The sequence below is a fragment of the Lupinus angustifolius genome, chromosome LG01 (genome assembly GCF_001865875.1).
Source record: "Lupinus angustifolius cultivar Tanjil chromosome LG01, LupAngTanjil_v1.0, whole genome shotgun sequence".
Lineage (NCBI taxonomy): Eukaryota > Viridiplantae > Streptophyta > Magnoliopsida > Fabales > Fabaceae > Lupinus > Lupinus angustifolius.
This window is the reverse complement of record NC_032009.1, coordinates 11941485-11967980: the sequence shown is the minus strand read 5'-3', so window position 1 is coordinate 11967980 and position 26496 is coordinate 11941485.

The window sequence follows — 26496 nt, the reverse complement described above, 5'->3', positions numbered from 1 at the left end:
TCTCTTCTGTAGATTGAGACGTTGTTGCCTTGAGAGATATACTTTTCTTTTTACGGTTTGATTCATCATTCATAGTCAGGCGTCTAAGCTCCTTTTCGTGCTCTTGAAGTTTTCCAAACAATGTTGCCAAAGGCATGGAGTCAGGATCCTTGGATTCCATGATCGCTGTTACTTTTGGTTGTCATTTCCTGTCAAGACAGCGTAAAACTTTGTTAGTAAGCTCTCCTTTCGAAAAATATTTATCTAAAGCAAATAAATGGTTAACTCTATGAGTGAACCGCTTTTGCATGTCACCGATAGACTCACTCGGTAACATACAAAACAACTCATATTCATGTGTCAGGCTATTCAGCCTGGCACGCTTGACTTCACTAGTACCTTCGTGAGTCACTTGTAAAGTGTCCCACATTTCTTTTGCACTTTGGTACTGCAACACCCGAAAGAACTCATCATAGGATAGGGCCGGTGTGATGATATTTTTAGCATGCAAGTTATACTGAACCTTTTTCCGTTCATCGTCTGTCCATAGACTTTTCGGTTTATCTTTCTATTCATCGTCCACTAGATGTTGTGGAACGAAGGGCCCGTGGAATACGGATTCCCAAATATCCGAGTCGATGGCCTCAACAAAGATCTTCATGCAAACTTTCCAGTAGGCATATCCTTTGCCACTGAATACAAGAGGGCGGTTAATGGATGCGCCATCACCGCCAAAAGGGTTGGTCGAACCCATTTATATTCCCTTAAGGATCACACAGATACGGTTGAGCTAGCAGGTCGTACTAGCTCTGATACCACTTGTTAGGTCGCAGTTCCCAAATACCGCTATTAATACCAAAGCCCTATTCTGGAAAATCACCCAGTTAATCGATTAAAGGACTGCCTTAATCGATTCAACCACAATTAACAGACAGTTGCCGAATGGCTCAATTACACAGCCAATTACATATGATACATATATGATAAAGCAAATATATTTGAACAGAAATGATCTTTATATGGCAGTATTACTATATCCAAATTATCAGCTATAATAGGCAATTAAAAGCTAGTTAAAACAGTAAAGTGATAAGGGAATGAAAGAGCATGAAACAAGGTTTTTATATTGGTTTGTTTTGCGGTCCACTGCAAAACTACATCCAATCCCCCCCGCTGATCTGGGAGATTTTCTTCACTGAAATTGAAGCCAATGTATCTTACATACACACTTCTAATTACAAGACCTTGAACACTACCTTCTTGAATTCCTAGAACCCCTACCTTGGTTTGACCACACCAATCACCTAGGAAAACATTTCCTACGATCCAGCCCCAGCCAAGACTGTGTTCTAAACTCAAGACCTCCAAGTCTTGGTGAAGACTCTCTATATCTCGTTGGTGGTACGACACCAAGAGAGGACTTTCCTTGTTACACAAAATACAACAAAAACATAGTAATGTGAAGCACTAAAAGGGTTATATGTTACAATCAAGAACAATCTAAAAACCCCATACACATCTCTCAATTACCAAGAATATGTATAAGATCATAATCATGAAAATAATGCAATTTCTACCCTTAAGCAACCTCTAAACAGTAGTGAAAGAATCATGCAAGAACAAGATAGAATGGTGAACACATTTAATCACATGCAATGAATGACAAGTTAATCCCTTAGCATGATACTATCTCACATTAATCTCACATGCAATTCGCTCTGCCTATATGACAAACATTGAACATGAAAATATGCAACTTAGCAATTCAAAATTGAGTGAATGAAAGATCTAAAATCGTATTTGAAATCAGTTGAAAAAACAGATTATATAGAAAAGCTGTTAAATGCTCAGTTAATCGATTATGTAGCATGTTAATCGATTAACGGACTGTTTGAGAATAACTGAAATTTGTTTTTTAGTTATCTATTGAAACTATTAAAATTGTTTTGTCGTTAATCGATTAAAGTTGTACTCAATCGATTAACTGACATATTTTCAGTTAAGATATTAAATGGTAAACTACCTATATGTTATGCTTATCAACTATACATGTTTTATCATTATGTTATGCCTAAAATGCACAAATAACATGTATGATTAATGCATGAACATGTAATAAGCTAGATGGCATGTCTCATGCAAATGATATGATAGTTTTTAGAACTTGTGAGATTTGCATCTAGGTTTACCTAACCTAACCTCAAAAACTATGACACATATCTAAGACTCTAGTTTAGACATGAAGCTCTTGAATCTTTGACATGTTGATTTGTTGAGTTATCTTTAATCTTTCACTAAGTCATTTGTCTTCATCAAAACATAGGCAAACTAAGTGATATCTTGACACTTTGCACTTTCACAATCTAGGTTAGATGAACCTAGGGTATAAGTCTCAAAAGAACTAAAATTGACTTAATTAAAATGAGACATTTCATTCATTCATCCATACATGATTAGATAATGTTCATGCACTGTTCATACATGATTTATTGCATAACTTTCAAATCATAAATTGCATATACAATCATCATGTCTAATAATCGACTAAGCAATGTAATAATCGATTATTTAGAGTTCTAGTAGCTAAAGATTTTGATCTTATGGCATCAGTAATCGATTATCCAATGTAATAATCGATTATATTCATCAGATATCTTTTTTTAGCTTATCGATAAACGACTACCAATCTATATAATCTATAAGATCAAACAGAAAATTGTTTTGTATAAAAACTATTTTTTCTTCTCATTGTTTCATAATACGAGTTTTCAAAAATTTCATATTTTTCTGTGAACTCTCTAAATGAAATCTTCTGTCGATTAGAGTTAGTATTTCTTTGATACTTAGGAGAGAAAAATTAGAAAAAATTTCATATTTTCAAGAAAGTGCATATTGAGAAAAACCTTACATAAATCATATTAGAATCTAGGAGTTCTTGTGTAATTTTTGTCATTGGGTTTTAGGTCTAAGATCATAGTTATATTAGCACATCTGGGTGCACTATTACTCATATTCAATTTTTCATTTTATTTGTGTCTTGAGAGTTAGGTGTAAAATCCTAGTTGCAGTTGGGTTGCGATATTCACTTATATAAGGATCTTGAAAGTGAGTTAGGATTCACTAGGGCTAGAACCATAGGTGGTGAGGATTATCCATACAAGGTTAAGGGTCAAACCAAACAAGGATCTCCATAGTCCGAGAAAGAAAGTCATGTATTGATTGCATGTGTGTTTTGTATAAAACAAATTGATTTTCGTAGTGAAGAAAAATCTCCCAAGATCATACGAGGAGATCTGGATGTAGTTTCCAAGTGGACTCGCAAACTGTTGAATGAAGCAAGTTCCTGAGTATTTTATTTAATGATAGGTTGGTTCTTTGCTCGCCATCTCGGCTTTGTTGGAATAAATTCTAACGCTGGTATAATGGTTTCAAGAATGTTCCTTTAATAAAAAAAAACTTAACTTTATTGAATTATTTACAATTTCATACCATCTCGACTTCGTTGGAATAAATTCCAACACCAGCATAATGGTATGAATTTAGCAATTTAATACAAGTGATAATGAGTGATATTTATTTTTGTTTTCCTTTATTAACCGAACTACTTCCTTATAGAAAGTTGGTAAAGAACAAATAAATAAAGCAATAAAGTTAGGATTTAACCGTACCACTTCTTTCGAAGGGTTGTTATAAAGAATAAAGCAATAAATAAATTTTAGTTGCGGAAATGTAAATGACAGAAAATAAATGTTAGCTACGGAAAGTTAATGACTGAAAGTAAAAGTTAGTAGTTAGATCACTCATTATAACTGTGCATTTTTCCTTTTCACCAAGATACAACTTATGAATTAAATTGCACTTTGATTCAAGATTTCTTTCTTTGTCAAAAAATAAAATTTATAAGTTAACACTTTACTATTTTACATTTGCATCTTTTTCAAGATTCAATTGTAGTATAGTATAGGGTTATGTCGAACCACAAGGATATGCCTAATAGAATATTCTTATAAAAATGTTATATTACTAATAAAGTTTCAACATCTTTGTGATTTGGTTTTGTTTATGAAATATTAACAAGTAAACAAATAAACATAAACAATTATTATAAACAAATTCTTGAGGAGGAAATTGGTTTGGAAATATGGAATTATTTCTCTACTTAATTTTTCAAAACGTTACAAGATATGTGTTATACGTTCGGTTAATTCCACAGATCATCTCTAAATCCTTTATCTAGTGTTCTAGAGTGATAAGATGATTTTAAAACCTTTTGAAATACACTAAACAATAGTTAAGTACCACTCGTCAGAGTAGGTTGTCACACCCTACTTCAGGCTCCATTAACTTTATTTTGCCTTGAACATAAGTTGCCTAAAATAGATGCTTGATGTGGCACGTGAACTAAGGTGTAGGTTATACTTTTTAGTTCACTTGTCAACACTTTAAGAAGAAGCATTTTAGATCTTTAAATCAAGTTTTAGGTGATCAAGGTAAAACCGCATTAAGAACTTCATAAAGAATCAAAACTTAACCAAAAAGTAATAACTTGAATGCATGGATTTCAAAAGATAAATTTAAGAGAAGAAATTACACCATAATCCAAGTCAATTTGTAGGAGCATGAGCCATCTATCCAAGGATGAGATGCTTTTTGGACTGAAATGAGATTACAAAATTATGTTTTTGCATCTCATTTGCCATCTCCTTTCTCCTCTTGAATTAAGAAAGAAAACTACAAACTACACTTACATAAACTACTTTGGAGTGGATTTTCTCCTAGAAAATTACAAGAAGAAGATGTGGAAGAATAGAGAATTCGGATTGAGAGAGAAGTGGAATGTGAGAATGTGAATTAGAATGAGAATGAATGGCTTTTTTGAAGCCTTGAAGTGCCTCATATTTATAGGATTTTTCCACCACCGCCAAGCTACTCACCGAACCTTTCAGCATGGGTTTGATCCCTTGGCCAAGTAGCTTAGTCACATGTTTGGGCCTGACTCACCCAAGCTATTTGTGAGCTACTGACCCAGCTATGGTGAGCTACCTCTGAAAAGCTTATGGAGGCTACTTGAAATGAGGTCATGCATGAGGTCATGGTTGCTTTGTGGCTAAGTCAACTTGACCAAGTTGTTGGGTGCAAACCCCCAAGCTGCTTATTAGGCACCGCTAAGTTGCATGCTTGAGCATCTTTGACCGTGATGATGGTGATGTGGCCTAGTGCTTGCTGATCTAGTCAGGTTTGTGGTTCCAAGCTGGCGGTCCAGGTGCTCCATTAAGTTGTCTGCTTGAGCAAGTTGGTTTGTGTCAGGCTTGTGTTCTGACTATGCCATGCTTGTGTTCCGACCGTGCCAGGTTGGGTTTGACCGTGCCATACTGGTGTCCACGTCATTTGGGCATGGCCTTGGTCCAAGCTAAGCTGCTTAGTGAGCAGCTTCAAGTTGACTCCATATTTTCCACATATGTCAAGTCTTGTTGATTAATGCTTAAGCACCTAGCTTGCCACGTCAAGCTTAAGCATGTCATTTGATGATCATTTTCGACCTATTTTGTGCACTTTGTTTGTGTTTGATTAGTTCTTCTCTTTTCCACCAAAATCCTACAAAATATATTACAAAAGAAATACACAAAGCATATATAAAATATTGTGATATTTTATCCAAAAAGTGTTGAGTTAAGTTGGTTTTCTCAATTTATCCAAGGATAAGTGCCATGAAAAGTGTACGAAAATTAGGTAGTTTTGGCACTTATCACAAACGAACCAGGATAAAATCTATTGGCGGACTTTTCTCTATCCTTAATCTCTTTACTTTCGGTTTTTACGCATATTAGTTTTGATTCTTTATATTGCTTAAATTTAATCTGAATCAGCATATTATGTTTACTATATTGTTGTTAAGCAATTAAATCATAAAGAACTATTTTCACGAAACTTGATCAACAAGAAACCTAATTTTCCATATTTCGAATTACTAAATAATTGATTATATTCTATGGATAATCAATTATATGAAGTAAATAATTGATTAGCATGTTAGATAATTGATTATCCTAGTATGTATTTTGATATTTGCGATTAACCAAAAAAGTGGCTATACAGAAGTGCTACACTTATTCCACCCCCATCTAAGTGTGTTATACTCTGATTTTACCCCCAACAAGAAAGACCTTTGTCTAGTGACGTTGATACATAAAAATAGGCAATATGACTTACAATATCATGCCCTTTTGTCTAGTGATGCAAGCATGTAAGTTGAGTAAAAATGCAACACCTCAATTGTGCTAGTCGCCAATGTCTTGGTCTATACTAGCACTTTATCATAAGTAAGTCTATGTCTAGTAAATACAATGGTAAAGTTCAGTTTTATGAACCTTCAAGCACACATATATGTCTAGTAATATATGCTATTCAATTTGAGAGTTATAAAATCATAATATTAGTTCTATGTCTAGATACCAAAAAGTGAATTTCATGAAATGGCAAATAATATGAATCTATGTCTAGCAAATGTACTATATCTGAGTTATGCAAGTTCAAAATAATGCAAAAACGAACCAACGCAACTTATTCTAATATCATGCAATAAAATGATCAAACTTAAAGCAAGCATAAAGTAAATACACAACTCAAATATAATCAACACTTCATGAATAGATGGTGAATTAGTGTGTATACATCAAGCTCATGTTATATTCAATCCCAATAAGAGTTTTAGTTACTCATGTTTTCAAGGTGTAAGTAGGATAGGAATAAAACATAACTAATAGGATGGTAGAACCACACACAAATGAGTGTATTTTAACTCATCTAATACTAACACTTCGATCCCATGACTAAAATGAGCTAAACTACCTTAGGAACTCAAAAATGAAGTATTACAAAGTATATATCCTTTGGTTCGAGTTGAAAGTCTTTAAATAGAGTTTTGGTGCTGTCCCATTTACTCAGCACACGTCTAGTTAGATTTTGGAGACCTTTCAACGCACCCAGTGCAACTAGGGGCGCTTAGCGCACCTCCCACTGCACTAATCTCAAGTGGGTGCACTTACCGCAAACAAAACAGTAGCCAAATGCTGATTTTCGCTGGTATGTGTGCTCAACGTGGATAACTACGCTCAGCGGAACGTGCTTTCTCATTTTGAAGATCTGACCATTCATATTGAAGCTCCATCAATTAGAAATAACATATCAAAATTTCAGTTCGATCCAACAGTGGATAAATGAGTTATCGTGAGTTTACTTCGTCATGTCATGGATGAATTCTTGGAACTTCTCTTTTAGCAATTATACCTCCAAATTATGCCTACAAAACCCTCTAAAAGTAAGATTGGACCAATCAAACAATTTTTAATCATGTATTACCATAATTTCATTCATTTGAGTTGATTAAGTAGTTAAAATTCTGTAAAATGGTGTAAAAAATATGATCAATTTTACACTTATCAAGCTCTTCCCAACTTAGAACCTTGTATGTCCTCAAACAATAGTCCAAGGTGAGTTTTTTTCAAAAACATAAATGGGTTTTTCAAACTGGACTTACACATTAATTATCATGGCATACACTCAAAGACCATGTTGTTCACACAATTTAGACAAGTACACTAAGGAATTTCAGGTTCAAATCAAAGTATGATATCTAATTCATGCAAGTCCATTTAAAGCTCCATTATTTAAACAATTCATATGCCAATAAATTAGGAAGTGTGAACTCTTAGTAGTGTTTAAAGTTTTTAAGTGTATATCTCTCATCTGCATTCAATAATCAAACAACAAATAAGTTTTGGTATTATCTCAAGATCTAATCAAGAATGATAGACAATATGGATCACTAAGGTCTTTTAAGAGTTGTAATGTGGCTGGGCTACAAGATACTTGGTTTTTCTTGGATACAAAATTTTTGTTCTAATAGTCTAAGAGACCATATTTGAACTTTTCATGACCACCAACTATTTTGTTCCCCTTTTCTTATTTTCCCCATCATTCATCACTCTTTTGTACTCTTTCTTTTGTAGAGTGATTCATTTTTCTTTCTAGGATGAATGATGTTAACATTTTTTCTTTTTCCACTTTTTCATAAAATAATTTCCTTTCTCCCCAAGTTATTCATGATTATAACACTTAGCTCTCTTATCCTATTACAGCTAGGTCTAGATAATATCTCTTAATCTAGCTTGTGGTTGTAATCAAAAGAAAAAATTTAAGGCTCAAAGGGGCTTAACAAGGGATAATGATGTTATTTGGGACTTGTTTAGGCCAAGTGCTTATAAAAAAAATTGTGTTGATCACATCCATATCATCTTATATCATATTAAATATTAAAAAAAAATAAACAATGCAAGTTATCCTAATTATTTCAAAATTTCATACCAAATGCATACTCAAAACTCACATCACTCAATCTTACTCATATAACCTCATGATTTAAGGCAACTTCATGTTAAAGTTCATAAGAGTTATCGTGACTAAGATGACTTAACACAATTAAAGTATCATATATTTCAATAAACATGTTATTCCTTAAGCACTTAACACATCATGCAAAATACAAGTCAATTTATGCAAACAATCACATTTAGAAGCCAATAAATGTCAGTAAAAAAGGCCACACATTTTATCAACATCAAAAAATGGAAAGAGATACTATAAAGATTTGTTTAAGCTTCAAAATTTGGCCACATTCACCCCCTCTAAAAAGTTTGGATTGTCCTCAGTCCAACAAAGTTAAGCTCAAAACCTGCACACTAACACACATCAAAAGCACAAAACAAAAAACATAGCCAAATGCAAAAACCGAAAAATAAACTGGATTGCCTCCCAGGAAGCTCTCGTTTATCATCAATAGCTTCACGTATGATGTGTCCTTAAGGATCACATAGTTTTAGCAATCAAGTAGCACAACATTTGGTTGCTTATATCGCTTTCGTACGGTATTCACCCTCTATTGCGAGGTTGGAGGCCATTAGAATGCTATTGGATTTTTCATCTATAATAAACTTTAAACTCTTTCACATTGATGTAAAGAGTGCTTTCTTTAATGGCTGTATTGAAGAAGAAGTCTATGTTAATCAACCATCTAGCTTTGAAAACTTTAAATACCCTAACCACGTTTATAAACTCAAAAAGGCTCTATATGGTCTAAAATAAGCTCCTATAGCTTGATACAATAAATTGAGTACATTTCTTTTACAAAAAGGGTTTGTGAGGGGCAAGGTCGACACAACACTCTTTATATCAAAATCAAAAAATAATATATTGTTAGTAAAGATTTACGTTGATGATATTATATTTGGTGCTACTAACGATCTTCTTTGTAAGGAATTTTTTGATTTAATGAAAGGGGAGTTCGAGATGTCAATGATAAGAGAATTGAATTTCTTCCTAGTATTACAAATAAAATAGATGAGCAGCGGGATATTCGTTCACCAAACTAAATATTGCAAGGAACTTCTACAAATATTCGAGATCAACAAATGTAAAGAAGCAGCAACACCTATGGTGTCATCCTACTATCTCGACGAGGATGAAAAGGGTAAAGAAATGGAGGTAACTAAACATCAAAGCATAATTTTTTCATTGTCATATCTAACGTCTAGTCGTCCTGATATTATGTTTAGTGTATGTATGTGTGCAAGATATCAAGTATCACCTAAAGAATCAAATTTTAGTGTTGTAAAACGTATCATGAAGTATCTAAAGTAACATTATCTATGGGATTATGGTATCCTAGGGATGTCTCATTATCTTTTATAGGATACTTCGATTCCGACTTTTCCGGATGTAAGCTGGATCGAAAAAGTACTAGTGGAACTTGCAACCTTATGGGCAGCTCCTTAGTGTCTTGGCACAACATAAAGCAACCTTGTGTTGCTTTATCAACCGCCAAAGCCGAATACATTGCCATTGGTGTGTGTTGCACTCAAATATTATGGATGAAGCAACAACTATTAGATTTTGGTCTAAAGCTTGTGAAAATACCGATATAGTGTGATAACACAAGTGCTATTAACCTATCTGAGAATCCCATTTTTAATTGTAGAACTAAGCATATTGAAATTTTACACCACTTTTTGAGTGATCATGTACAAAAACGTGATTGCCTTCTTGAGTTTGTTGAAACCTTAAAGCATTTAGCTGATATTTTTACCAAGCCCCTTCCACGAGATACGTTCTTTGTATTATGTAGAGAACTCGACGTACTTGATGAAAAATATCTCATCTAACTTGCGCTAGGTTAATATATGCCTTGTCTTGATCTTTAATATATGCTTATGTATGATAACTGATATGAATGCATGTGTTCCTATGCTTAAAAGAATGCATGTGTTCCTATGCTTAAATGAATGCATGATTGTTTTATGCAACTTTTAATGTGTCATATACCTTTTAGGTTAGCGTCTTGAGTATAGCATATTAGCACCTCCTAGAAATCTCAAAAATGCACTAAAATTTGTTTTAGTTCTGCTATTAATCGATTGTTTTGTGTTTTAATCGATTAATTTTGAGTTCTAGTAACATGAAAACGAATTTTTATCACACATTAATCGATTAACAAACTGCTTAATCGGGTGTCTGAGCTCAAATTTCTAAATAATGAAAATTTAAAAATCATTAATCGTTTACCAGAGGTTTTAATTGATTAAACTGGGTGTTATTCTAAACTCGACAATTGATTAAACACGCGTCTTAGTTGATTAACGTCAGGCATAAAACATATTTCAGTGTTGTTCTAGGTCATTTCCACTAAATCCTTAAAAAACCCATAAAATCCCCCTTCTGGATTTCTCCTCAAATCAAGAGGTTTCGACCTTAACAATAGCAAACTCATCTTTTATTACATCAAAATCATCACCCTAGAGTCTCCAATCCAATCAAAATCCAAAATCCTCGCTTTTCCCATTTTTAGAAAACCTAATTCCCAATTCGGAAAATCGATTATAAAATCGATTAGACATCCCTTACCTGAAAATCATGAGTGAATCACGACCAAGAAGGGTAAGAACCACAACTAAGCATCCAAGAGGAGTGGATGTCGGTTCCTCTTCTGCTCAAGGTGGAATAAAAGACCATGTTGACCCTTACTATTCTCCCATTCTTCAAGAAGCTAGATTAGCAAAATTCCAAGGAAGGAAATATACTTGCATTTGCTATGCGGATATAGCTTGGATGACGGATTAAGGTTTTGAGTTCCATCATGGATTAGAAGAAGAAGGAGAAAATTAGTTTGTAGAGCTCAAAGGTAAAATTTATCCATCTTTGATAAGGGAATTTTATAGTAATTTTTGGTATAATGATGGGGTTTATACTTCACTGATTATGGGAAAGTTGATTATTTTGGATGAAGAACCATTTTTGGACGTTGGAGGATTGTCTAGTGATGGATCTTTGTTAGGTGATTGTAATAATGAGTTAGGGAACTCATTTAAAGTTATTGATATGTATAAGTCATGTCTTAGAGGACCTCATGTATATGTGCAAGGTGAATTAGCCAAGGTTGGTTCATTATCTGTTGAGAATCGACTCTAGCATTAATTAATTGCATATATGTTGGTTCAACATAACACAAATCATGCACATCTGACTATCAATGATCTTAAGCTGATGTTTGCAATAAGAGAATGAATTACTGTTAATTGGCCTGCTGAAATTATGAAGGTCATGAATGGTATAGCATCATCTTATTCTAGGCTATGGGATTTTTATCTCTCATGTTATCGATTATCTCGAAATCGACACATCAGATATGGACATCATTGTTACTAATTCCCGAGAGCACCTAGTAGGTGATAATCTGATTCACAAGATGGGTATTTACAAGTTTGGAAATACTTGTATGTATCAAGAATAATGGAGATTCATCTAATGAAGAAAAGCCTGCAAATCCTATTGAGCCGAATCCTGAACAACCACAAGCCGAGGCTGCTAATGTGCCTCAAGAACCATCGTTTGTATTAGCACACCTGGATGCTATGGAACAACGCCTTAATGTGTGTATTGATGGACATTTTCAGTCATTGGGGACTCAATGTTGGCTGATTTCCAATTGCAGTAGGAGAGGATTACCATGGACGTCGGTCGTATTATGTTCATTATGCGCACTACTCATGGATATTCATTACCACCACCTCAGGATTAGTCTATATAGGGATGTCTAGAGTCTATGGTGTGTGTCTTTCGATCATGTATTTTGATGGATTATGTTGTATTTTGTTTGGACCAATCTTCATGCACTACTTGTATTTGTCGTTATTTTTTGTTGTTAATTCAGTTATGTTAGAACTTTTTCTTGGACTTTGATTATGTTTATCTTGTGTACCTTCTGTTGAATGATTAATATATGATATCATTGAATTATATTTTGTATCATTAATCACCCCATGCTTACGTGTAATCTTACACAATGTGTATATATCTCGCAAATAGATTCTTCTATAATTTTGTTTATTACCTATATAATTGATTTAAACTTTCTGATAATCGATTAAAGACAGCAATTTGGCACTTTTTCAATATTCTATTAAACTACTTAATAGATTATGATTGACAATCAATCGATTAAGAGCAGTAAATTTTTTGAAATCTCTCCTTACTTTTGACTATTATTATCATATAGTGTCACTGCTTTTTGATCATGCCAAAAGGGAGAGAAAGTGTTATTTCATTGTTTATGCAGGTTGTATATAGCTTCCGTATTCAAATTTGAAGTGCTACCCTATATCACCATATACATGGATTGAGGGGGAGAACAAAGTGAGGGGGAGCAGCGCGTTCTGATCCAACCATTGCAAACACCTGCTGACCATCATCAAGATAATCAAATATTTGATTGTTTAGAGTTTGTCATCATTAAAAGGAAGAGATTGACATTGCAAATTGTGAAAGATTGCATATGTGATTGACCTATATGGTTTTGATGAAGACAAGGATTTAATGGAAGCTTGAAGGCATGGACATCGCAACAAACAACATGCCGAAGACTCAAGGTCAACATCATAGACTTAGGATTATTTTTATATTCTAAAAGTCCTTAGATGATTGCTTAGTTTGAGTCTAGATTAGGTAAACCTTGGGTGGAAGTCTCACAAGAGGTTAAAATGAATCCATATAATATGAGGCATAACATCCTAACATATATGATATATAGAATCATGCATAAGCATTAAGCATACATGGTTTTTGAGCATAAAAGTGTTATCTATTTAAAAATCATATATTGCATGTTCATACATCATATAGGAAGTTTACCATGCATCAAAGAAACATACTTTCAACTATATTAATCAATTATAATGGTTAATAATCGATTAAGTCACGTGGGAATCCGTTAATCGATTAAGGACAAATGTAATTGATTAAAGGGATTAAGACATAACAGAAAAACAGTATTTTCATAACGCGTTAATCGATTAAGCTGAGAGATGATCGATTAATGATAGATAAAAATAGTTTTATAGAAAATCTGTATTTTCAACCCATGTTCATAATAATTATTAGGAAAAAGAAAAACAAGAATCCGAGTTTAGAAATTTCATATCATCTTGCTTATTCTCTGAGTGAAAGCGTAGTGTGAATTCTTGCCAAGTTTCTTTGAAATCATTGAGAGAAAAGAGAGGCAAATCTTTACAAAAGAGTGCATTACTTTCATAGATCTTGATAAACCAATGTATTTCATCAGATCTAGTTTAGGTTTCTTGTGAGGGTTTTGCAGAGGATTTAGAGTTGGGCTTTAGAGTTACATTAGCACATTAAGTGTGCATCATAACTCGATAGAAATAGTTAATCAATGAGTTACTCTCTTGGTCTGTTGGTATCACCGGAAAAAGATAAGTTGTATCTTTACGAGGACAAGAAGTCTTGGATAGAGCGAGAAAGCAGTTGGTGCCAAAATCGCGAAAGGTGTTAGTAACCGAGTAGGCGAGTGGAGTGGTCAAACCAAGTTAGAGCTCAACATATCTAAGAAGGGAGTTCTTCTTGCTTGTATTGGAAGTGTGATTGCAAGAACAATTAAATTCCATAGTGAAAAAAATCTCTTGAGATCAAAAGGGGTGGTCTGGATGTAGTTTGCAAGTGGACTCACAAACGAACCAGGATAAAAAAAACTTTGAGCATTCTTCTTTTCCCTATCTCTTTTACTTTTCAGTTTTTATGATTCCTTGAGTTTTTCATTTCTGTGATTTGTTCTTACTGTTCATAATTTGTGATAAAATCAGTAATCAAATTAGGGTCATAAAGATTGATAATCACTCTGATTGCATTACAAGAAATCAGATTTTTCTAGAATAACAAGATTTAGTATAATCGATTCAAGTTGTTAATAATTGATTAAATAATGCTAAGAATAATTGATTAACAAGACTTATAATCAGTTAACAGTAGTGAGTTTTAGTTTTATGCATTTATCGGAAAAGTAGGACTAGTGATAGTACAAAAAACATATTATTCTTACACTCTTTTACTTAATCAATTTTTCAATCCTTTTATTTAAATATTTTAGTCACATTTGGATGCAAGATTTTATTTGTTTGTTTGTTTTATAATGTGTTAACATTAGATTTTTTTTATGAACCACTAAGATAAGTGCTCCAAAACTATTAGGAAATTAAGTAAACTTGACACTTATTAGCTTTTTTAGAACATTACCAACATTTTATGTATAGGTGTCAATCAAAAAACAAACGTAAGTTAAGAAGCAATCATTATGCATATGTGGCTAGAGATATGCATACAGTATTAATAAACAACTTTGACGCTAACCAGAATTTTATCAAACATCTTCCCATGCTATTGAACTTTATCACATTTTATACCACACAATAATTGATGTCATGTGCCATTTAATGTGATAGAAAATTAACTTTATTTTGGGTTAATGATGACTCTCTGTCTTCCTCCATATCATGTTGAAATCTGAAAGGATTCATGAAATGATAATTATGTCTTAATTATTATTAACTCTTAAGTAGAAAAGAAAAGTATTATTTAGAATAATTAATAATGAAATGATAATGTAAAAACTTTAAACTAAAAAGTACAAATTATTGGTTTACAATGGCTCTTTGCTCTTTGCACACCGAGATGGGGTACATGTTTATGACTAATCATTCTTTCTATCACAAATTTCAATTTTTAAATCTTATTCAAGAGAGTATTTTATATTTTGTAACCCCAAACAATCAATTATTGTACAATTAAGTCACAACTATGGAATATTAATTTCCACTTAATCAATTAACAACTAATTATAAAAAACAACAAGACACAAATTGCTTTTAAGATTGACTTAGTGATGATTTCAATATCCATCAAACCAATTGTAATATGATAGTCTAAACAATTCATACATAACTCAATTGATTATTGAATGCAAACAATGAAATTAAAGAGCAAAGAAAAAGAATGGATGACTTCGACGATTTTATATTGGTTCACATGAAGAATTATGCTGCACCCACTCCCTTTGTTGATTTAAAATTTTTCACTATTTGAAGTTATCGTTTAATACAAAATAAATAAAAAAGACTATCATTGTCTTTATTCACAACCTTGACTATTGTTGATTTTCCACTTATATTGTTTGGAACCTATGAACAACCAATTTTAGGATCACTCACCTCTAGGATGAGAAGCTGTAAATAACCAATTTTGTTTCGGAACAACAGCAAAAGAACTCCTTCATCATGTGCATTCCTGCTTGTAGCATTAGTGTCGATCAAGATTTGAACTGTCATTTTGCAACCATACACTCCAATTTTTATGTTGGTTCAGGTATGGCAAACATTTTCCATTATCATGATAATAACAATATTCACATAAACGTTGATCTTTTCAGCAATAACAATATTTTATGTTCAAATGATATGCTTGTATTTACTATTCCCAAGAATTTAGTGTAACTACTTTCTTTACAAAAGATTGTGTATTCTTTTATAAATAAGCTCTTGGTATAGTGACGTAAGGTTTTATTAGATTTCTAATATGACCAAAAGATTAAGAGTTCGATTCCTAAGAACAACACTTGTTGGAAAATCAACCACACACCTCGAAATGGATTAGTTCCTTATTCAAAAGGATGAGATAATATCATTGGTAGTACCAAAAAAAGATTGTGTATTCTTTTTAAAAAGTTAATAAATTTTTTAACATGAATTGATGTGATTATATTATAATTAAAATCACATTTGCAACCATTTTAAGTTGAGATATGATATCAAACCTATAGTTGTATTTCATGCTTGAAACAGATGAGTAATTAATAAAAAAAATATGGTTGATCATCTCTTTAAACCGTACTATGACAAAACTTTAAAAATGGAAAAGTAGTCGCGACAATTATTATGCTTTAATTCTCTCTCTTTAAATTAAGATTTAGTATTGTGTATAGGGTTGTATTTCACTCTCTCATAGTAGAGATAACAAACTACAACTATACATTGTTTATTTTCTTCAAATCATAAAATAAATTCAATTCAACTAACAAATATTATTACATAAGAACTATATAGTCTTCATTATCTACTACTCATAGGGATATGTATAAGCAAAATTCTATATTGTCAACCACAACAACAAAAATATAAGAAATAGTTTTTTTCTTAATAATAAATATTTAAACAAGCCTAGGTATAAAACAATTCATGTCATTAGTGGAGGTATCATCTTGGTATGGACATGTAAGGTACTAATACATTCTTTGATTTGTAAATGACTTATTGATCTAATACAATTTTGGAACAATTTAAAAATTATATAAAAACGAAACCATTCTTTTTTATCAACATGCCAGAGTTAGGATCTTCTTTATTAATGGAGAGACAAGTGCTTCAAAAAGTAAAGAGAAGTGCAACTTTCAATTACACATATATCCATTTGATTACAATGAAATCACACTTTTACATTAAAAGCAAGTGAAAAATATGCACATGTCTCTCCACTAATGAAGATGATCCTTACTCAATATGCCAATATTGGCATTGATGGTACATAAATACAACTCGTTATTCAAGCAACTAGTCAGAGTTTCTAGAGCTCCCTCTAAGGCTTGTGTTGGAAAACCCTCAGTCTACTACAACTTAATAGTGACTCTAATAAATCGTGTAATTAGTATTTGACCAAAAATCAGGTGCGATAGCTGTCAACTCTTTTGGAGAATTTATTTTTTTAACATTGAAGCTCATTATCATTAATTGCATAAAAATATTTATACCCTTTAAAAGATTGTTTCATTTTTTTCAAACTACCAAAACATTGTGATGTAATTTGCTTTGTTGCTTTTAGAGTTTTATTTACGTAACAAAATTACTATGTTCCCCACACAAAAAATTCATTAGCATCCTGACACACAAATCCTATAACCGAGTATTTATAACGGAGTATTAGAGATACCTAAGGAGAAACATGTGTAAAAACAAAGCCTTTTTTTTTGTTTCCAAACTCAAAATATTTATGGGTACACGTGCGCGTATTTATGGTGTCTAACAAATTTTTAATTTTAATTATATATTTATATACTTTGTATTAATTAATATGTAAAAATAATTATTATATATAATATGATATTTATATAATAAATTTATGATCATAGTCAAATAGATGTAATTTATTATGAAATAGTAATAATATATATGATATATAATCTTAAAATAATAATAAAAAACTGCAATATATATAAAAATTTAATTTAAAACTAAATTTGTTAATTTGCTGCTACCTACCAGGCGAGTATCATAAAACTCGTTCCCACTCATAAGCTATTATTATTGCGGGTATCCGTTACAGATATTTCCACAAATACCCATGAGTCAAGTTTTTTGTCATCTTAGGTAATTGAACAATAGTAATTTTTATATTTGAACTTTACCCTTACTATTATATGAATGTAATGTATGCGTAAATGATATTCAGGTAATTGAATAAGTATAATTTCATTTATATGATTATCTCACCTTTATTCAATTTTGTAACATCCAGGATGCAAATAATTTTGCAATAATTGGATGCAAAAAATAGTTCCAAGAGGTTTAATATGATTAATTTAAGTTACTTTTAACACCTTTATGCCTTATGCTCCATATTTGAACATTATGTCATTTTCATCATTAATCCAATTTTCACATAAAGAATATCATATTTTTAAATAAGTGTTAAAATACAATCAAATCAACGATTAAATGTTTATTTTTATTAGAAGATACTTTTTTGTTATAATTTTATCATATACAAACTCTATACACAATCACAAACTATAGTCAACATTATAATATCATGTATAATTAAATATAAAACAATGTGATATAATTCTCTACAATAAAATATATAAAAAATAAATATTTAATACTAAAAAATAAGAATATGTATCATCAAATATGATGAAAGATTTATCATATGCAGAAATGTTGGAGTTAACTATTAATTTACTTCTTTCATATTCTTTAATATGGGTCATTAGGGCATATGATCTTTATCCATAATGTCATATCATCATCTCCCTTATTGTTTTAACAACAATAAAGAGAAGAGTTGCCAACCAAATGAACACTGTCCGGATCTAATAATGCTGTTGCATTTTGCATAGAAACAATACTCCACCAAAGTGACCTCATCCACAGCACAAAAAAGAGAATAAAACACGTTGTGAATGCTACATTTCAACACTAATTATTATAACATACGCGTTTATTACTCCTATGTTGTAGACTATTAGTATTTGTTTCACTCAATCATCAAATTAAGCTAGCTTGGCTTCATTTCAATTTTCAATTACCATCATGAGCTCCATATTTCCTACTACTAAGTTGTCCTCGCTCCCAGTGTCTATGGGAATTGGATCTGAAGGAGGAGGTGGACTTCGAAGACGACTTTGTTAGATGTCGATGAAGATGCAAGACAGTATTCCGATTGGGAGATCCATGAATGAGTATGCGGGCACATCTATGAGGAAGTGGTGGGAGTGGGGATGGAGTTGGATCCTCTCTACAAAACCAACAGATGATCTGGAAATGAATGAATATCATCAATAAAAGGGGTGGGAACATGATTTCATTAAGCTCCCATATGAGATTAGAAGACTCGTCTCCTCTTTTTATCATCCCAGGACAACTACTATTTAAGGAAGTATTAAATGGAATGGTACATTATTTTGGGACGTAAGATGTCCACCCTATTAGAGCCTCCTAAATCCTAATCATTCCATTTCATTCTCTATCAATCCCCCATGCAATTCCTTGATTAATTTGTTCCTTTCCTTATTACTTATTTTCCTTTATTATAACTTAAATGTACTATTCTATATATATTTGTCATGTTCTCTGTGTGATACAAAATGGGTACTTGCGGAAGCAACAAGTATATAAAGAAAATGAAGAGTAAAAGAATAACACCAAAAACATTTAACGTGGAAAACCTCCTCAATGTAAGAAGAAAACAACCACGAGACATAGTCCAGACAATATCTCCACTATAAAAAGTAGGATTACAATATTTGACTCTATTTTATAAAGAGGATAATACTCGATCTCACCCAAAATGGATGGAAATACAAACTCTCTCTAGTATCTCACTAAGAATACAAATCTCACACTATGTGGATATAAACTCTTTCACGTTCTCTCTATGTTGTTTTTTCTCATTTGCTTGTTGTATATCTTCCTCACAAGTCCCCTATATATATATTGAAGGGGAGGAAGGCTCCACCATAAGACATAGTGGATGATTAATTTTGTCATACTTTTCAAGATACTTTGAAAAGTGCTACTCCAACTTTCTAAGTTAGACTTCATAATTCTCAAGAGTCAATGAATAATCCCAAGACTTTGAAATAGTCATCATTGAATGTACTTAATGGTTCATCTACCAAGATTCATTGGTCTTGCTTCCACATCAATTAGGAAGGATTCCCAACAAATTTCCCCTCCTGAATTAATTGATGGGTATCACCAGTCCTGCACCTCTACAAGAATCTGTTAGCTTCTTGGGTGAAACTGTCTTGGTCATCATGTTAGACCAGTTATCATCTGTATGAATTTTCTCTAGCTGCAACTCACCATCCTCCAAAGCATTTCGTATCCAATGATAACGATAATCAATGTGCTTTTTCCGAGAATGAAATGTGGGATTCTTAGCTAGGTGAATTGCACTTTGGTTATCATAGTGCAAAACATATCTATCTTGAGCATGACCCAACTCTTGCAAGATGTTTTTTCATATATTTTATCTCCTTGCCAACTTCAGATGCAACAATATATTCTACTTCAGTTGTTGATAATGCAACACATCTTTGTAACTTGGATTGCCAAGATACAACTCCCCCTGCAAAAGTAGTTACACAAGCTGATGTAGATTTTTTGGAATATACATCTCCAACCATGTCAGCATTTGTGTATCCAACTAACATAGGATCTTCATTACTAAATCATAAACATCTTTTAGTAGTTCCCTTCAGATACCTCAATATCCACTTTACTGCATTCTAATGCTCTTTGTCAGGATTGGACAAGAACCGACTTACAACTCCAACTGTGTGGGAAATATTTGGTCTTATACAAATCATAACATACATTAGGCTTCCTACCATAGAGGAATAAGGCATTCTGCTCATTTCTTTCCTTTCTTCATCAATACTTGGACATTGAATTGTGGTTAACTTGAAATCTCTAGCAAGTGGAACACTCACAAGTTTTGTTTTATCCATGTTGGATCTCTTGAGAACTTTCTCAATGTACTTCTCTTATGATAGCCATAACAACTTCTTAGAACAATCTCTGATTATCCTTATTCCAAGGATCTGCTTTCCAGGACCCAAGTCTTTCATAGCAAAAGACTTGCTTAAATCATTCTTCAAACCAATAATATTGGTCTTGTCACGCTCAATGATTAACATATCATCAATATATAAGAGGAGGATAATAAAGTTTTCATCTTCATACCTTTTAATGAATACACAATGATCACTAGTTGTCTTCTTGAAACTGTATTTAGTCATGAAGCATTCAAACTTCTTGTACCATTGTGTCGGGGCTTGTTTTAGACCATATAAAATCTTATTCAGACGACACACTAAGTGTTCCTTGCCTGGTTCTTCATAACCTTCTGGTTGCTCCATATAGATTTCTTTTTTGATTTCTCCATGTAAGACATTTGTTTTGACATCAAGTTGTTCAACTTCTAAGTCTAGGCTAGTTGTTAGACTCAATGCTACTCTTATGGAGGAATACTTCACCACTTGTGAGAATATCTCTTCAAAATCAACTCATTTCTTCTGATTGCATCCTTTCACAACAATCTGAGCTTTGTACCTTTGTCTTGAGCTTCCTTCTTCAACTTTAAGCTTGTAAACCCATTTGTTTTTCAAGGCTTTTCTTCCTTTGGGAAACTCCACTAGATCATAAGTGTGGTTCTCATGTAACGAGTTCATCTCATCTTCCATGGCTTTAATCTACTCTTCTTTATCAAATGTATGCATAGCTTTTGAGAAATCTTGAGGTTCACCATTATATGTGAGCATGATATAATCTTCTTCAGGATACTTTGAAGAAGGTATTCTGCCTCTTCCGGAGCGCCTCAGTTCAACTTGCATCTAATGTTCTACTCGCTCGGGTTCTTGATGCATTTATGTGTCTACCACCACTTCATCATGATATAAATCATCATTAATTTGGTCAAGTTCCGTGTGAGTAGGATCTGCATGTTGGTCTATCTGTTCTAGATCTATCTGATGATTAGGATCTGTTTGTTGAGGAATCTCTCCCCCCTGAATCAATGCGAACTTTGGACTTGCACTGGCTTTTCTTCTGAACATCTTTGACCGTCTGCTCTTCAAAGAACATAACATATCTGCTTCTCACAACTTTCCTACTTATTGGATCACATAGTCTATACCCAAATTCATCTTTTGGAGACCCAAGGTAAATGCACTCCTTGGTCTTAGCATCCAGCTTATTTCTCTCATCTTTTGAAATGTGAACAAAGGGTATGCATCTGAATACTCTCAATGGTTGAAGGATGTCTTCCTCTTGTACCATACTTCCTCTGGAATTTCTCCGTTCAGGGGTCTTGAAGGTGTCCGATTTATGAGGTCTACTGCAGTCTTCACTGCTTCACCCCAGAAAGACTTGGGGAGATTGACATCTTGCAACATGCATATGATCTTCTCCTCAATTGTGCGGTTCATCCTCTCAGTTACTCCATTCAATTGAGGAGTCTTTGGTGATGTCTTCTCCAATATGATACCATAAGCCTTGCAATAGGCTTCAAATAGACCATGATACTCTCCACCATTGTCTACTTTCAGACACTTCAACTTCTTCTCAGTCTCACGTTCTACTAGTGCATGTAACTCTTTAAATGTTGATAGTACTTGATCTTTTCTTTTCAACAAGTACACCCATACTCTTCTCGAGTGATCATCTATGAATGTGACAAAGTAGTAGGCTCCTCCAAGAGATCTTCTAGATGGTGCACAAACATGTGAATGCACCAATTCAAGTACTTCATCTCCCTGAGAGGGATTGTATGTTCTCTAAAAATTGACTCTATGTTGTTTACCATAAAGACAATCAGTACAAGAGTCTAAAATTTGACCTTTTATACTTGGAAGGTGGTCTTTGGCGAGCATCTAAAGTGTTTTCTCACTCATGTGCCACAATCGCCTATGCCAAAGATCTTTGGAGTCGGTAGCAAGATTTTCTTCTCTAGAACAAATTCCTCCTTGCATAATGTACAAAGATCATTCCTTTGAGCCTCTAGCAATAACGAGGTTGCCTTTTGTTAGTTTCCACTTTCTAGCACCAAAGTGGCTTACAAAACTAGCATCATCCACTTACTCGTTAAGATAAGGTTGAGACACATATCTAGGGTCTCACCTCCTTCAGTATAACATTTCCTCTTATGTCTATTAGCAACACAATATCACCAATTCCTTCAATCTTGTTTGTAACATGTTTCCCATTTTTATAGTACCATAATCACCTTTCTTGTTGTTTGAGAAGAAACCTTCATGTGGACTTACATGGAAAGAAGCACCAGAGTCAACGATCCAAGCACAATCACCATATGCAACATTTAGGTAATTGTCTTCTCTAATGACGAGAACATCATCATCTGCAGTGACGGTTGTGGTAGACTTATGATCATTTTTCCTTGGATCAACTAAATCTTCATAGACATTTTCAGTTTTCTGGTCTCTCTTCAAGGACTTGCATTCAGATCTTTTATGTCCTTCTTTACTACAATAATAGCATGTTATTGATCTCATGCGAGAATGAGAATTCCCTCTGAATTTTCTTTTGCTTCTTCCACGAGATCCATTCCTCCCATGAGTTTCACTTCTTCCACATCTCTCCATAATATTTGCTTTAGAGTGGAAGGATGTACTCCATTCTTTTCTTCTACATTCTTCATTCAATAGACTGTTTGAAACAGTGTCCATTGAGACCTTCCCATCAAGGACTATTGTTGAGCGTGACCACCAATGTATCTCAGCTTTCAGGTAACGAACTCAGTAGTAGAAGTGTTTGCAGCTCATCATCTATCTTCATATTTATCTTTGTCAATTGATTGACAAGACCATTGAATGAATTCAAGTGCTCTATCATGCTCTGACCATCTCTGTAGTCGAGTTCCACTAGCCTTCTAACAATAGATGCTTTATTTCTGGGAGTTTTCTTTTGAATCATAGATTCAAGTTTCGACCATAACTCATAAGCATTTGTGTATGTGGGCACATGCTCAAATAAAACTTCTATCAATATACTTCCGAATCATTGCAACAGCTTTTCGATTCGAAAGCTCTCAATATCTATTACCTTTATCTTCTAGCTTGTCTTTGCAAGAAATAGGCTCATGCATATCCTTGCAATATAAATAATCATCCATCATGAGCTTCCAATAGGAATAGTTGTCATCTGTCAACTTGAACATATCTCCATCAAATGAGATATTAGTGGCTCCTTCCATCTTAGACTACACAGGCTAAGCTCCCCGAATGAACCTGGGAGCTCTGATAGCATTGTTGGGAAATTCAAAACCAATTTCCCTGTTCTGTGTGATGCAAAATGGGCACTTACATAAGCACCAAGTGTATAAAGAAAATAGAGAAGAGTAGAGGAATAACACATGACCTAATCCAGAAAATATCTCTACTATAGAAAGTAAGATTACAATATGTCACTCTCTCTTGCAAGGAGGATAACACTCGATCTCACCCAAAAAAGATGGAAATACAAACTCTCTCTAGTATCTCACTAGGAATACAAATCTCACATTATGTAGATATAAATTCTCTCACTTTCTCTTTATGTTGTTCTTTCTCATTTGCTTGTTATATCTCTTCCTCACAAGTTCTTTATATATAGTGAAGGGGAGGAAGACTCCATCATAAAGACATAGTGGATAATTAATTGTTGTCATACTTTTCAAGACACTTTGAAAAATGTTACTTCAACTTTCTAAGTTAGACTTCATAATTCTCGAGAGTCAAAGAATAATTTTAAGACTTTAGAATAGTCATCATTGAATGTACTCAATAGTTCATCTACCAAAATTCATTGGTTTTGCTTCTACATCAATTAGGAAAGATTCTCAACACGTCATTCATCCATTCTTCTCATGCATCGTCATAAGGACCATATCATCAACCTAAATATATATAATTCACATTATTCTCTCACTCTAAATATATATATATATATATATATATATTTTATTTATTTATTTATCGTGGATTGATGTTTACTACCAGTAATTGTGCATTCAATTAACTTATTGTGTACCACAAGGAAAAGGCACAGCCAATTCACGCTGCATTCTGCACATCATCAGCATATCTTATTTCCTAATATATAAACTACGACATATTATCTAATCCAATTCTATACAATTTGCAAATTTGTATCTCTTATTTATTAATTTTATGCTTATGTCGTATATATTACCTGTTCTTAACCAAATATGACATGGACAGGACTTAATTGTGGCAATGACGTATAAATTTCAAATAACATAGGTTTATTAACAAATACTCCCTATTAATTAACACAATTTGTGTAAACATTAAATATCAGATTATCTTATATTTAGTGAATGAACTAAATTAAAAATACCTTATAGAATAGAGCGTACATTTTTAATTTTAACATATGCTTATTGAGAGTGTAAATATTTGTTCCATATCATAATGATCATTAACCTAATAGTGGTGGAAGATATTCCAACCTTCGATATTTTTACTTTTTCATGTTCTTGTATATCTTTTGATGTTTTAGAAACTTAATATAAATTTATATTTTATTTGTGATTGTACATTTCTTTATTATTCATTCTTTTCACCTCCAGTTTTATGTATCAATGGTTTTATTTTAGTAAAATTGTATATCTTTTAGATCATCCGTTTACTTTTTGAGTTGATGATATATATATATATATATATATATATCCTCGTTGCAGTGCCAAAAATTGTTGCCACGTTTTATTACATTGTTATTTATGTTGGTGGCATGTGAGATACAGCTAAATCCCGTACTTTATTTTTCATTTCGTATCCGGAACTAAATATTATTTGTAGTTGCTGTCCTTGAGTTCAAACATTATTTTTTTTTTCTTAATAAATTAACATTTTTTGTCAATGTAAATTGATTCATAAATCAAACAGTATATGAATCTTTATTGCTATAATTTTAAATGATAGTGTTGAAGAATAATAATAATAAATAATTAGTAATAGTAAATAAAGTCATAGTAAAATATATTTAGTATTTATCAAACATGTTATATAAAAGTAGTATTTGAAAATAAAAAAGATATTTTTTGAATGGCCATCTTTTTATTCATTCTCAAACTATTTTTCTTTTTGCAATTATTACAATTTTGAAAAAAATGATAGAGTTTTGGAAATACCAAACATTTTAAACAAACTGGTGAAAAAATATTTTGAAGTCCCAAAATATACTTTTGAAAATCATTACTACTTTGATTCACAAAAATTAAATTTATAATCAAAAAGAAAAAATAAACCAAAGATAATTTGAAGTTTCATCTCAACAATTTTAAATTGAAACCGTGAAAAATAATATGTTATTAGCAATAATAATTAAAATAGGTGATAAGATCATAATAGAGTGGATAGTTTTTATGGTATATTTAAATAATGGTATTCAAAATTAAATTGATATTTGTTAATAAAAAGTGATGATATTTTTAAATCTTACTCAAACCATTGTTTGGAACTTAAAGTCAATTTAACCAGATGGAATTTTGACAATGTCAGATATGTTAAATAAACTTGAAAAAACAGTTTTGGACCCTTAAAATATAATTTTGACCCTTCGAAATTATAATACCATTTCCATCGAAGAAAATATATCACAATTTTTTTATTTAAAATTATTACTATTTTGTTTCCCGTTATATAAATTTTCAAATGAAATAAGAAAATAAACTAAAGATAATTCAAATATTCATCTTAATAATTTTAAATCAATCGTTGAAAATAATAATATGTTATATTAGTAATAGTAAATAAAGTATGTGGTA